This window comes from Cololabis saira, chromosome 3 (genome assembly GCF_033807715.1).
Source record: "Cololabis saira isolate AMF1-May2022 chromosome 3, fColSai1.1, whole genome shotgun sequence".
NCBI lineage: Eukaryota > Metazoa > Chordata > Actinopteri > Beloniformes > Belonidae > Cololabis > Cololabis saira.
Window position 1 is genome coordinate 47994438 of NC_084589.1, and position 11630 is coordinate 48006067.

The following is an 11630-nucleotide window of genomic DNA, read 5'->3' on the forward strand; positions in this document are numbered from 1 at the left end:
CTCTGTCTAAGTGTGTCATCTGTCGTAGACTGCATGCAGTACCAGGACATCAACGGATGGCAGATCTCCCTCTTGACAGGGTTTCACCTGACGAGCCTCCGTTCACTCGAGCTGGAGTCGATTGCTTTGGGCCTTTTGAGGTCTCGCTTGGAGAGCTCATGCTCTATGATCCCTTTATGCTTGGAGCTCTCGAGCTCTTTAAACCCTCTCTCTCTTTATTTTGATTTTTTGCAGATGGAGAGGAGAGAGGAGAGGATGAAGAATGAAGAGTCCATTGATTATTATTAATTTGTATTGATTTTTTGAATTATTGTAACGTTGCTAAGGTTAATCGAGCTCCTACATAGTTATGTATGTGTAATTAATGCCCAGGCTTAATTAGGGGCCGGAATGTAGGAGCCGAATCCATTAGTATTGAGCACTGGATTGGGTGATGGCTGGGTTTAATGAATGAAGGCACCTCAGTGGCTCCTTGTCGTAGGAGTGTCTCTGTGGGTGGTCTTTGGGCGTCTACAAATAAGGCTTCTCTTCCGCTCGCACCGGCAGGCTGGCTGGCTTATGGAGGTGGGGTGAGCTGGGAGAGAGCATGCTTTGTTGACCGCACTACGCACTACGCATTTTGTATCTTGATATCAACTGACACTCATTGATTGCTCATTCTTTAAGCTATTTTGCACATATTTATTACAAGTATTGAACTGTATTGTGATAATTGATGCACTGAAATAGTAAACCCCTTTTTAAACTTGAGGTTATTGTTTGGACAGTGATTATTATATTAACGTGCGCGTCGGACAGTTTTAGTATCTCCCATGCTTAGCCTGCCGGTTGATTGATCAATTGGGGTCATTATCAGCCACTATACATAATGTACGGTAATTATGGGAGGCGCGTTAAACGTTCTCTTTGATGTGTAGCATCTGTGTTTTAGCCACGAGCTACGGCAGCTTTATAGCAGCGTTGCTGTGCAACGTATTATACGTGAGGCCTGGAGCTGTCGGTACACTACGCCATGTTCCACGTTTTATTTTCTTGGCTTCTGAAACTTTGAGGTGAATTAGTGACTTCGTAGCCATGTTCTTTGCCTTTCTATATGCTACCGTGCAATGTTTACAGGTCAAAGGGTGCGGGATGTGACGCTCCAGTTACAATGTTAAATTTTACATTTTTTTTTCTTCTTTATATTATTTATTTATTTATTTTTTTAATTTAGTTATTTTCTAAATTGTCCATACCTTTCTTCTTGATATATATTTTTTTATTATTATTTCAGAAACTCTCAATTCAGAGGGAGGAGATAATACCCAGAGAAGTATATGTATGGGAAAGTAATCAGGAAGAGTTTGCGATTGCAGTTTGAATTGGCTGCAAATGGGGACGTGTTGAGGTGTTTTTTTGTTGTTTTTTGTAGGTTTTGAGGGGTTATGGGAGGGGATGGCGATGTACATATTTTCTAACTGCAGGCACACATTTAAGATTATCTGTTTCTTTTCTTTTTCTAAATGGCAATGGCTAGACAGGCTAATATACTGAGCTGGAATGTCAAGGATCTGAACAATATTGTTAAGAGGAAGAAAGTGCTCACTCATCTTAAACAACTAAAGGCAGATATTGTTGTTTTTTTTTACAGGAAACCCACTTACGGTCTTCCGAGCATTCTAAATCTCTATCTGGGTGGGCGGGGCGGTGTTTTCATTCTACCTTATATCAAGAGACGTACCGTTCGAACCTACCCATATCACAGCCGATGGCAATGGCAGGTTTGTAATTGTATCAGAGAAACTTTTTGATACAAATGTTGTCATGGCTAACATTTATGCTCCAAATGTGGATGATGTTGCCTTTTTTGAACGGGTATTCTCTTTAACTGTTGGTTCAACCCAGAATTAGATTGCTCTTCTACCAAACCAGCCACGAGGAGTAAGGCCCTGTCCCAATACTCTCACTACCCCTCGTTTTCATCCCTACCCCTAAATTTTGCGCGTTCCCGTGAGGGTAATGGTGTCCCAATTCCTCTTTCCACCTAGGTGTAGTGACGAAAAGTAGTGTAGTTGCTATGAATCTCTCCCTACGGACGTAGGGATTTCCGATCCTCACTAGTTTTCTAGGGACAGAAAAATTTCCCAGAATGCTTTTCGTCGTCATTTGCGGACTGAATCCAAAAAAAAACAAAAACATGGCGGACATTTCTTATTTTTTAGTGAATAAAAATCAATATTTTGAGTTAGTTTCTGCATAAAAATGCGTTTTGATTACATTTCTAGCGAGAAATATATATTTTACTTTCATAATATTCACTCAGTGAATGTACATAATTACTAGTTTGCCCGTTTGCCGAAGATCACGCCAGAATAAAGACTGATTTATGGTTCCACGTTACACCAACGCATTCTGCGTCGATGTTACGCGGCGACGCGTGGTAAAGTGGTTCATAGAGCCCATATGTCAAAGTCCAAAATAGCCAGCATGTACCTGGACATCACCCCCACCTGTGATGAATGGAAATTTGACGACAAAACTCTTTTTCACATGTACTGGCTGTGCCCTCGCCTCGTTTTTTGGAATGAAGTTTTCCACACACTCTCAAAAATTCGGAAGCATAAACTAGTTCCAAACCCTATGACTGCTTTGTTCGGTCCTTCTAGCAATGACGATCCCCGGATGACTTCTACTGAGCATCATATGATCTCTTTCTCCTTTAGTCAAGTCCATTACGTTTGGATTTTAACTTTCGCTGGATTCTTTTGGAGAGTTGTAAAACTATACATTTTTGAAAACTGTAACGTATAAGCAATCAGAAAAACAATGTTTCCATTTGCACAGGTGTCTGCATGGGGGCCATCTTGGATTTTTCAAAACGGTGTCCAGAAAAACTAAATTTTGTAATTTCTCAGCTTCTGAATAAGTTAGAACACTGATTTTAACTGCTAAACCTACATTTTCAGGGCCACTGAATCCAATGGTGGTAGTTTTAATGTTCTCAGACATTTTGTTACTACACTAATTTCTTTGCCCTGGTGATATAAAGTATTTACAAGTACTGTAGATGCATGTCTGACAAGCCCACCATACAAAACATCTCTGCTGGAATATGCAAAAACTGGTGCAGTTTACATGTCCATCATTTTGCTTTACATGTCCAAGCTTGCCTGTGCAAAGCTCACTACTACAGTGTACCCAGTATACAGGAGCAGTGCCACATAGTGAATGTATTGAGTGTCAACAAGTGTTCAATCAGTGTTGTCAATTTAGTGACTTAGTCGCTAGATTTAACAACTGTTGGCTGTCAGTCATGGAAACCCCTTTACAGCTGATGGTGACAAGCTGTACAACATTATCACCCATGCCTACATTCCAGATGAGTATGTACCACAGATTTTGAATGCAGATGTCACTGGCCAGAAGCTGTATGAAGACTATGTGGCAGAGAGGATCAATGGAGGTGTCAGTGTCTGGGCCCCAGTGAAGAAGGAGAACAACAAGATGTTCCTGTCTGGGAATAAGAATACAACAGTTAAGCTCCGAGACAAGACTGTACATCTGAAGGAGACCAAGGACCTATATGGGAGGCTGATGGTACTTGCCAGGTCAAACAGAGACATCAACCAGAAAGAGGCCATTGGGAACTATGAATTCACTCTAACACCAAGGGCACTCTTTGCTCCTGATGGAACAGTCCTGCCATGCCATGGTAAGTCAAAGTTAATCCATCTCCTGGATAAGCTGGCAAGAACAGACATGCCTGAGAAAGACTCTCAGCAGTCTCAGAATGCCACCAGCAAAGATGCAAGGGACATGGGAATCACAAACTCCATATCTAATGATCCCCCAAGCCGGAAGATTGCACTTGTGGATGGGATGGTACTTGTGAAGACGCTGACCAAAAAAACAGTGACTTTAGTAACAGTCAAGGATCTGAGTGGCTATTTCAATGACCGCCTGATGTCTCTAACACGAGATTATGATGAGATCATTCTCGTGTTTGACACCTACAGAGAAAACTCTCTGAAGAGTGCTACCAGAGACATACGAAGACAAGGCAAAGCTCCTGTCCAGTACCAAGTCAGAGATGACACCAACATCAAGCACATCCCAATGAGCAGGTTCCTCTCTCATGAGAGAACAAAGGCGGACTTGACCAGCTACCTTGCTGCCAAAATCCTAGAGTACAACATGGGATCCACCAAGCTGATCATCACATCTGCTTCTGGGCACACAAGGAGCAACAAAGACCTGCTCTTTGAGGACAACAACCACGAAGAAGCAGACACACTGCTGATCCACCAGGCAGTGCTGGCGTCACAGCGAAACCCACCTGATGCACAGCTGGTGTTCTTCTCACCAGACACAGATGTCTTGGTGCTGGTCATAGCAAACTATGATGTCCTGTGTTGTGCAAATTGAACCACTGTGGAGTGCTCTAAGTCCAGAAAGAGCAAAGGCTTTGCCTGCCTTCCATGCCTTCACAGGGGCTGACAACACTGGGAGGTTCTCTCGCATAGGCAAGACAACATGGTTCCAGGTGTACCTCAAAGCTGATGAGGATGTCATCAATGCTCTGCAGATGCTTCTGGAGGAAGCATACGTGACAGAGGGAATGCTTTCAACACTGGCTACCTTTGTATGTACAGCCTACACACCCAAGGGCATCAGCATCAAGACAATCCCTGACCTACGTTGGCATCTCTTCTGCAAGCACATGGCAGAAGGTGACAAGCTCCCTCCAACAATCGGAGCTCTGAAACAGCACATCTTGAGAGTCCATATCCAAACCGGGTGTGAGGACAGGCAGCCATCGCTCAGCAGGTTCCACAGTTGGATCCTCTGGAAAATGGGTACTTCAAAGACTCAGATGGTCAGCTAAAACCTACCACCACAGAGGGTCCTTCCAGCTCCAAAAGCCATTGTTGAGATGGTGAGATGTCAGTGCAAATCAGACTGTTCCTCTGCTAGGTGCTCTTGCAGAACAAAGAACTTAGCCTGTACAGATCTCTGTCAGTGTGGCAGCCACTGCCAGAATGATGAAGACTCTCAAGACATCACGTACGAAAGTGACAATGATGATGATGACGATGAGGTGTCGAGACTGTCAAAAGGGCATGTTCCTTCCTATGTGTGACGTTCCATTACACTGACCATGTGCGCATGTCTGTAAAACAATCAATAAAAGAAAAAATCTGTATCAAAATCCATTTTGTTAAGACCTATCCAATGTATGTTGTTGCCATTGGATTCCTTGTCCCTGAAAATGTAGGTTTAGAAGTTACTATCAATGTTCTAGCTTATTCAGAAGTTGAGAAATGTCAAAATGTAGGTTTTTTGGACGCCATTTTGAAAAATCCAATATGGCCACCATACAGACACCTGTGCAAATGGAAACATTGGTTTTCTGATTGCTTATACAATATACTTTTCAAAAATATATAGTTTTCCAACTCTCCAAAAAAGTCCAGCAAAAATACATAGTGAACTTGACTACTTGCTTCTGGCCAGGCTGGCCATTCTGCTTAGATGGAAAGGGACGGCCTCGCCCATACACACTCAGTGGCTCAGAGACATTATGCACCGTCTTACTGTAGAGAAAATAAGATTTTCAATTAGAGGCTCAGAGGGTACATTTTATAAGACCTGGCAACCCTTTTTAACTTATTTCCACGATTCTCATACAACTTATGGCGCCTTTATACTAGTACCTACTCAGCGTGACTCGACTCGCTTCCACTCGCCTCGTCCTCGTTTCTTTTTAGACACCCAGATGAGAAGTAAGCGGGCTGGAGTGAAGCTACTGTGACGTATTTGATTGGACCTGAAGCAGGCGTTTCAGGTCCATACGGGCCAGAACAAACAGACTCAGGGACAGCTTCTTTCCCAAAGCTGAGAACATTCTGAACTCATAAGCTACTGCATACTGCGCTATATTCTTTCATCCATTCATGTGCAATATTCTTTCACTCATTTATGTGCAATATTTTTCCATTCATTCATTTTCATAGTGTATATATATTTATATTGTCTGTTTCTTATTTTGTTTTTAAATAGCCTTTTACATGTGTGCACTTTTATGGAGCTGCTGCTTAATTTCATTATATTATTATAACGACAATAAAGGCTTTCTATTCTATTCTATGTTTTAATGTGTAGGTGGCTTTTGTGTGGGGGGGTATGTGTGCTGTGTGGGTATTAAAATGCATCAGTAACATCAGCAGCAGCAGCAGCAGCAGCAGCAGCAGCAACAGCAACAGACCTCTAAACATCAAAGTAGGAACTTATTTAGTTTCATTTTTAAAGTTAAGATTGAATCACTCTTCCATTTAAAATATATAATTGGATCTTATTTGATCCCAGGGCGACATGTGGGTGATGTCTTGCCAAAAACGCTGCAGCGCCAGTTCTGACTCAGACCAGGAAGAGAAAACACATTAGGCCCATTTTAAAATCCTTACACTGGCTACCTGTTAGATTTCATGTTGATTTTAAAGTTCCTTTATTAGTTTATAAAGCACTACATGGGCTTGCACCAGAGTATATTTCAGAGATGTTTTTATTCTATGAACCAGGAAGGAACTCAGATCCTCTGGCTCTTCCTTTTTAGCTGTTCCACAGAGTAGAACTAAAACATTTGGTGATGCTGCTTTTAGTCACTATGCTCCAAAACTGTGGAACAGCCTGCCGGAGGATCTGAGAGGAGCTGGAAATGTGGACATTTTTAAACGTAGACTAAAAACTCATCTCTTTGGTCTGGCTTTTTATGTAGCATTTTATAATTTTATTCTCTTTAACATTTTTTTAAGAGGCATTTGTTTTATTTATTTATCTATTTCTTGTAATGTTTTTATTATTATTATTATATTTTATTGTTGTGGACTGATTATTTTTTTAGCCTTAATTCTTGAACTTTTATCATTATTTCATTTTAATTAACTATATGAATAGCCTACTTTATTATTACAGACTCAAAAGGTTCCATATAAAATACATAATAAAAATTACAGGTCACACATTAAAATACATGCAAACATCTGTTCCAATGTTTCCATAGTCCAGATGTGAACCTTGTATCACTCCGTCTGATGTTAGTGAGTGCAGTTAATAAGTATGTCATGACATATTGTAAGTCAGTGTGCATTGGTCTCCCAGTTTTTATTTTTATGCTTATTTTTCAGTCAAAATGTTAAGCACTTTGTATTTCATGTACCTGGATGAAAGGTGTTATACAAATAAAATGTCATTGATTGATTGAATGAGCAAACGGTCTCCATGCGTCTCTACGATTCTGGTTCGGTTCGTCAGCAGGAAACAGACGGACCGAGAACGAGCGGGTTCTGGACCTGAACACTGACCTGCAGACCAGCAGCTTTAGTCCTGCTGGATGAGGAGACCTGGTCCTGGTCCTGGTTCTGGTTCTGTTCCATCTCCTGGTCCTGGTTCTGGTTCATCTCCTGGTTCTGGTCCTGGTTCTGGTCCTGGTTCTGGTCCGTCTCCTGGTCCTGGTCCTGGTCCTGGTTCTGTTCCATCTCCTGGTCCTGGTTCTGGTTCTGGTCCTGGTCCCGGTCTACTCCAAACACGTGGCCTCCACTCGAGCGTTGCCTGCTGGAAAATGTGGGATTTTATTTTATTTATTTAAAGGTTTAGTTATCAGGGACAATGCACATTAATAATACATTTAAACAAATGTTAAATATGCCAGAATTAGCCAAAAGGGGTATTTTGCATCTGCTGTCCCTGGACTGGTGTAAAATAGTCAACTTAAAAGAAAAATTATTAAGATATAATCAATAAAACATTTCCAAATAAGAAGGCTACATCAGAATAAAGATTAATAAGAGACTAAGCTAAAATAAATACACACACAGGTTAACATAAGCTCAACAACAGACAATTGCTACAAACGAAAACAGAAACAACATGAAGCTATTATTAGTTTTTTAGTAGGTAGGTAGTTTTATATAGTAGTAGGATTAAAGTAAGCAGAGACATAAAATCATCGTAAACCGTCAAAACCAAAATGACAAGTCCATCGGTAACAGCGGGTAAAGCCTGATTTATGGTTCCGCGTTAAAACGACGCAGAGTATACGCCGTAGGGCACGGCGCAGCCTACGGCGTAGGGTACGCGGCGACGCGCACCGTACACGTAGGCTCTGCGTTGGTGTAACGCGAAACCATAAATCAGCCTTAACAGGCACTCACGGCTCGGTTTCGTCGTTAAATCTTCTCTCGGACTTCCAGACAAACTGAAGCGTCTCGTCGTCTTCTTCTTCTTGTTCTCTGTTTTCTTCTTCTTCTTCTTCTTCTTCAATGGTGTTTATTGGCGGTTGGTAAACCAACTTGAAGGTGAATTACCGCCACCTACTGGACTGGAGTGTGGAACAGTAGACTAGCAGACAAAATAATAATAAAAAACAAATAAGAAAAGAACAATACAAATAAAATAAATAGATAAAATAAAACAAAAACTAAATAAGGAAATCAAATCCTCTCCAGTAGCCCTGTATCTTTCAGATATGCCATCAAATGCTTGAGCATAACTCCTGACTCTGCTCCTAGCAAGTTCCCCACATTTAAAGCCATCCTGGCTTCCTCTGCTGCTGCTGCTAATGTCCTTCTTTCCACCTCATATCCTCCACAATCCAACAACACATGCTGAACACATTCAGCCTGCCCACATTGGTCACATCTGCCATCAGGGTGTTTTCCTATTTTGTGCAGTGTATTGTTCAGTCCTGTGTGCCCTATCTGTTTTCTGTATATTGTAAAGGCGTCTTCCCGTGTCTTGGATGTCCCAGTATTCTTGCCACACTTTCCCCACATGTTTCTTGATTATTGATTTACCCTCTGCCCTACATAATGGAATTTCTGTATCTACAGTGTGTGATTTGAGTGTTTGTTTGGCCAGAATATCCACTCCTTCATTCCCTTCTACCCCTACATGGGCACGAACCCAAATGAAGCAAACTGTCAACCCCCTCTTGTGCATTCTGTGAAGTAGATTATGTATTTTATATATGAGATCTTGCCTACATGACTTCATGGTTTTAATACTTGTAAGAGCTGCCCAACTGTCTGATGCTATTGCTGTTTTGTTATGGTTGTTTTCTTCTATCCATTCCAAGCTTAAAATGATAGCTGCAAGTTCAACTGTGTATACTGATAAATGGTCTGTGGTTCTTTTCTTGATATGTGTTTTGTAGTGTGGAATGAAAACTGCAGCTCCTGTTCTTCCAGTATCAGGGTCCTTTGACCCATCAGTGAAAATTCATATTTAGTCTGAAAAGTGTTGTTCCAGATAACTTTCAGCTACCATTCCCTCGGAAATCTGCCTGTTCCTTTTCTTCAATTGTTGCTGTATGTCAACATTTACTGACGGTTCTATGAATACCCAGGGAGGAGTACATGAATATGGGACTGTCGGACTGAAGTGTATATGACCTAAACCTGCTTGTACTGCTTTTATGTTTCCTACCCACCCAAAACTCATAATATTTGATTTATTATGTTCCCAACAGTCCTCCAGGATGGCTTTAGCAGGATGGGAATCACTGCTCACGTGTTCCGGCCATCCTTTATGGTGTGTCTGCTGGAGCAGCAGCATCACTGCAGCAGAGAGGAAGAGACTGGACAAGGTGGTGAGGAAAGCCGGCTCTGTCCTGGGCTGCAGTCTGGACCCGGTGGAGGTGGTGGGGGAGAGGAGGATGGTGGCTAAGCTGATCCATCATGGACAATGTCTCCCACCCCCTTCAGGAGACTGTCAGAACCCTGGAGAGCTCCATCAGAACCCTGGAGAGCTCCATCAGAACCCTGGAGAGCTCCATCAGAACCCTGGAGAGCTCCATCAGAACCCCGGAGAGTTCCATCAGAACCCCGGAGAGCTCCATCAGAACCCCGGAGAGCTCCATCAGAACCCCGGAGAGCTCCATCAGAACCCCGGAGAGCTCCATCAGAACCCTGGAGAGCTCCATCAGAACCCTGGAGAGCTCCATCACAACCATGGAGAGCTCCTACGTTGTTTTCTGAGCTAAATGCCGGTTGTACTGATCACGCTGTACCAATAATCTGCGTCACTGACAACTTTCCTCTTGTTGCTGAACTACACTGCAAAAACTCAAAATCTTAACAAGAATATTTGTCTTATTTCTAGTTAAAATGTCTCAATTTTAGTCAGAAAATCTCATTACACTTAAAACAAGAGTCATTACCAGAAAAATAACTTATTTGACAATTTTCACCTGTTTCAAGTAAATTTTCACTTGAAATAAGTAGAAAAATCTGCCAGTGGGACAAGATTTATCTTCTCATTACAAGCAAAAAAATCTTGTTCCACTGGCAGTTTTTTGTACTTATTTTAAGTGAAAATCTACTTGAAATAGGTGAAATTTGTTGTTTTTTCCAATGATGAGTCTTGTTTTAAGTGTAATGAGATTTTTTTTTTTTTACCAAAAATGAGACATTTTAACTGGAAATAAAACAAATATTCTTGTTAAGATTTTGAGTTTTTGCAGTGTAAAGTCTTTTTTGTTTTTATTATTACGATAGATTGTTCACTCTTGGGTTTATGTTGAGCTTTTATAACTCACCACCAGGGGGCACTGCTGCTCTTTCCACATATGGAGATATTTCTAATATTTCCACATATTCCAGAATTATAAACAATAAAATGATTCATCCATCTAAAACGAAAACTTAATTACATTTTCATGATTATTTCTGACTAAATATGAGTTGAGGTAAAAAGACATTTACTCCTAAACGGATGTCTGATATAAAAGGGTTAAATCCAAAGTGTGTCCTCTTCCTGGAATCTGATCCCGATGATCCTCCCTCTTCTTCCTGCTCTCCAACCTGCAGATCTGCAGCTTCAACACGGATCTCAACATCAGCTTTAGAATAAATCATGTGTCAGACGAGTTGTAAATCTAGTACAACTTGATTTTATACATGTGATTAAATAATACTGTTAATTTCATATTATGTATATAATATGAAAAACATACACAAATATGTTGTAACTTTAGCTTGTATAGTTACAATAACAGCATGGATCATTTGAATTGAGTTGTTTTGACTTAATTTGTCGGATGAATTATCACGATAATCTGATGTACGTGCAGCTCAGATTTTAAAATGCATAAAGCCTTTTACAGTTTTCAGCTAACTAATTTGGATACCGCAATGTCGTATTGTATCGTGACTCAAGTATCGTGATGTGTATCCCACATCACACTCATTTCCTCATTCATTTGCAAACCAAATTTTCTTGTTTTCTAAATCATAAAAACATTTTAGGGGAAATAAAAGCAAACTGTATCTGACTGCACTGACTTCTGAAATCTTCAAGGTTTTTTGTTTAATGCTGCAGACATTAAAGTTTAGAAAATGGTGACGGATGGTTGGCTGTTCTGTTTCTGACGTGTTGATGGTTGCGTTTCTTCTTTTGTCCTCGTTTCTCTGAAGTTTCTTCATGTTTTTCAGAGGAACGTTGTAAAAACTGAACATGCAAATATATCAAACTTGGTCTAACCTCTGAACGGAGTAGATGGAGAGAGTTTAACAACATGGAGCTATAGATTAACTTTACAAAGAGAATGTGAGTGAAGAAGAAACAGATGGGAAAAAGGACGTGTGAGAGAGGCT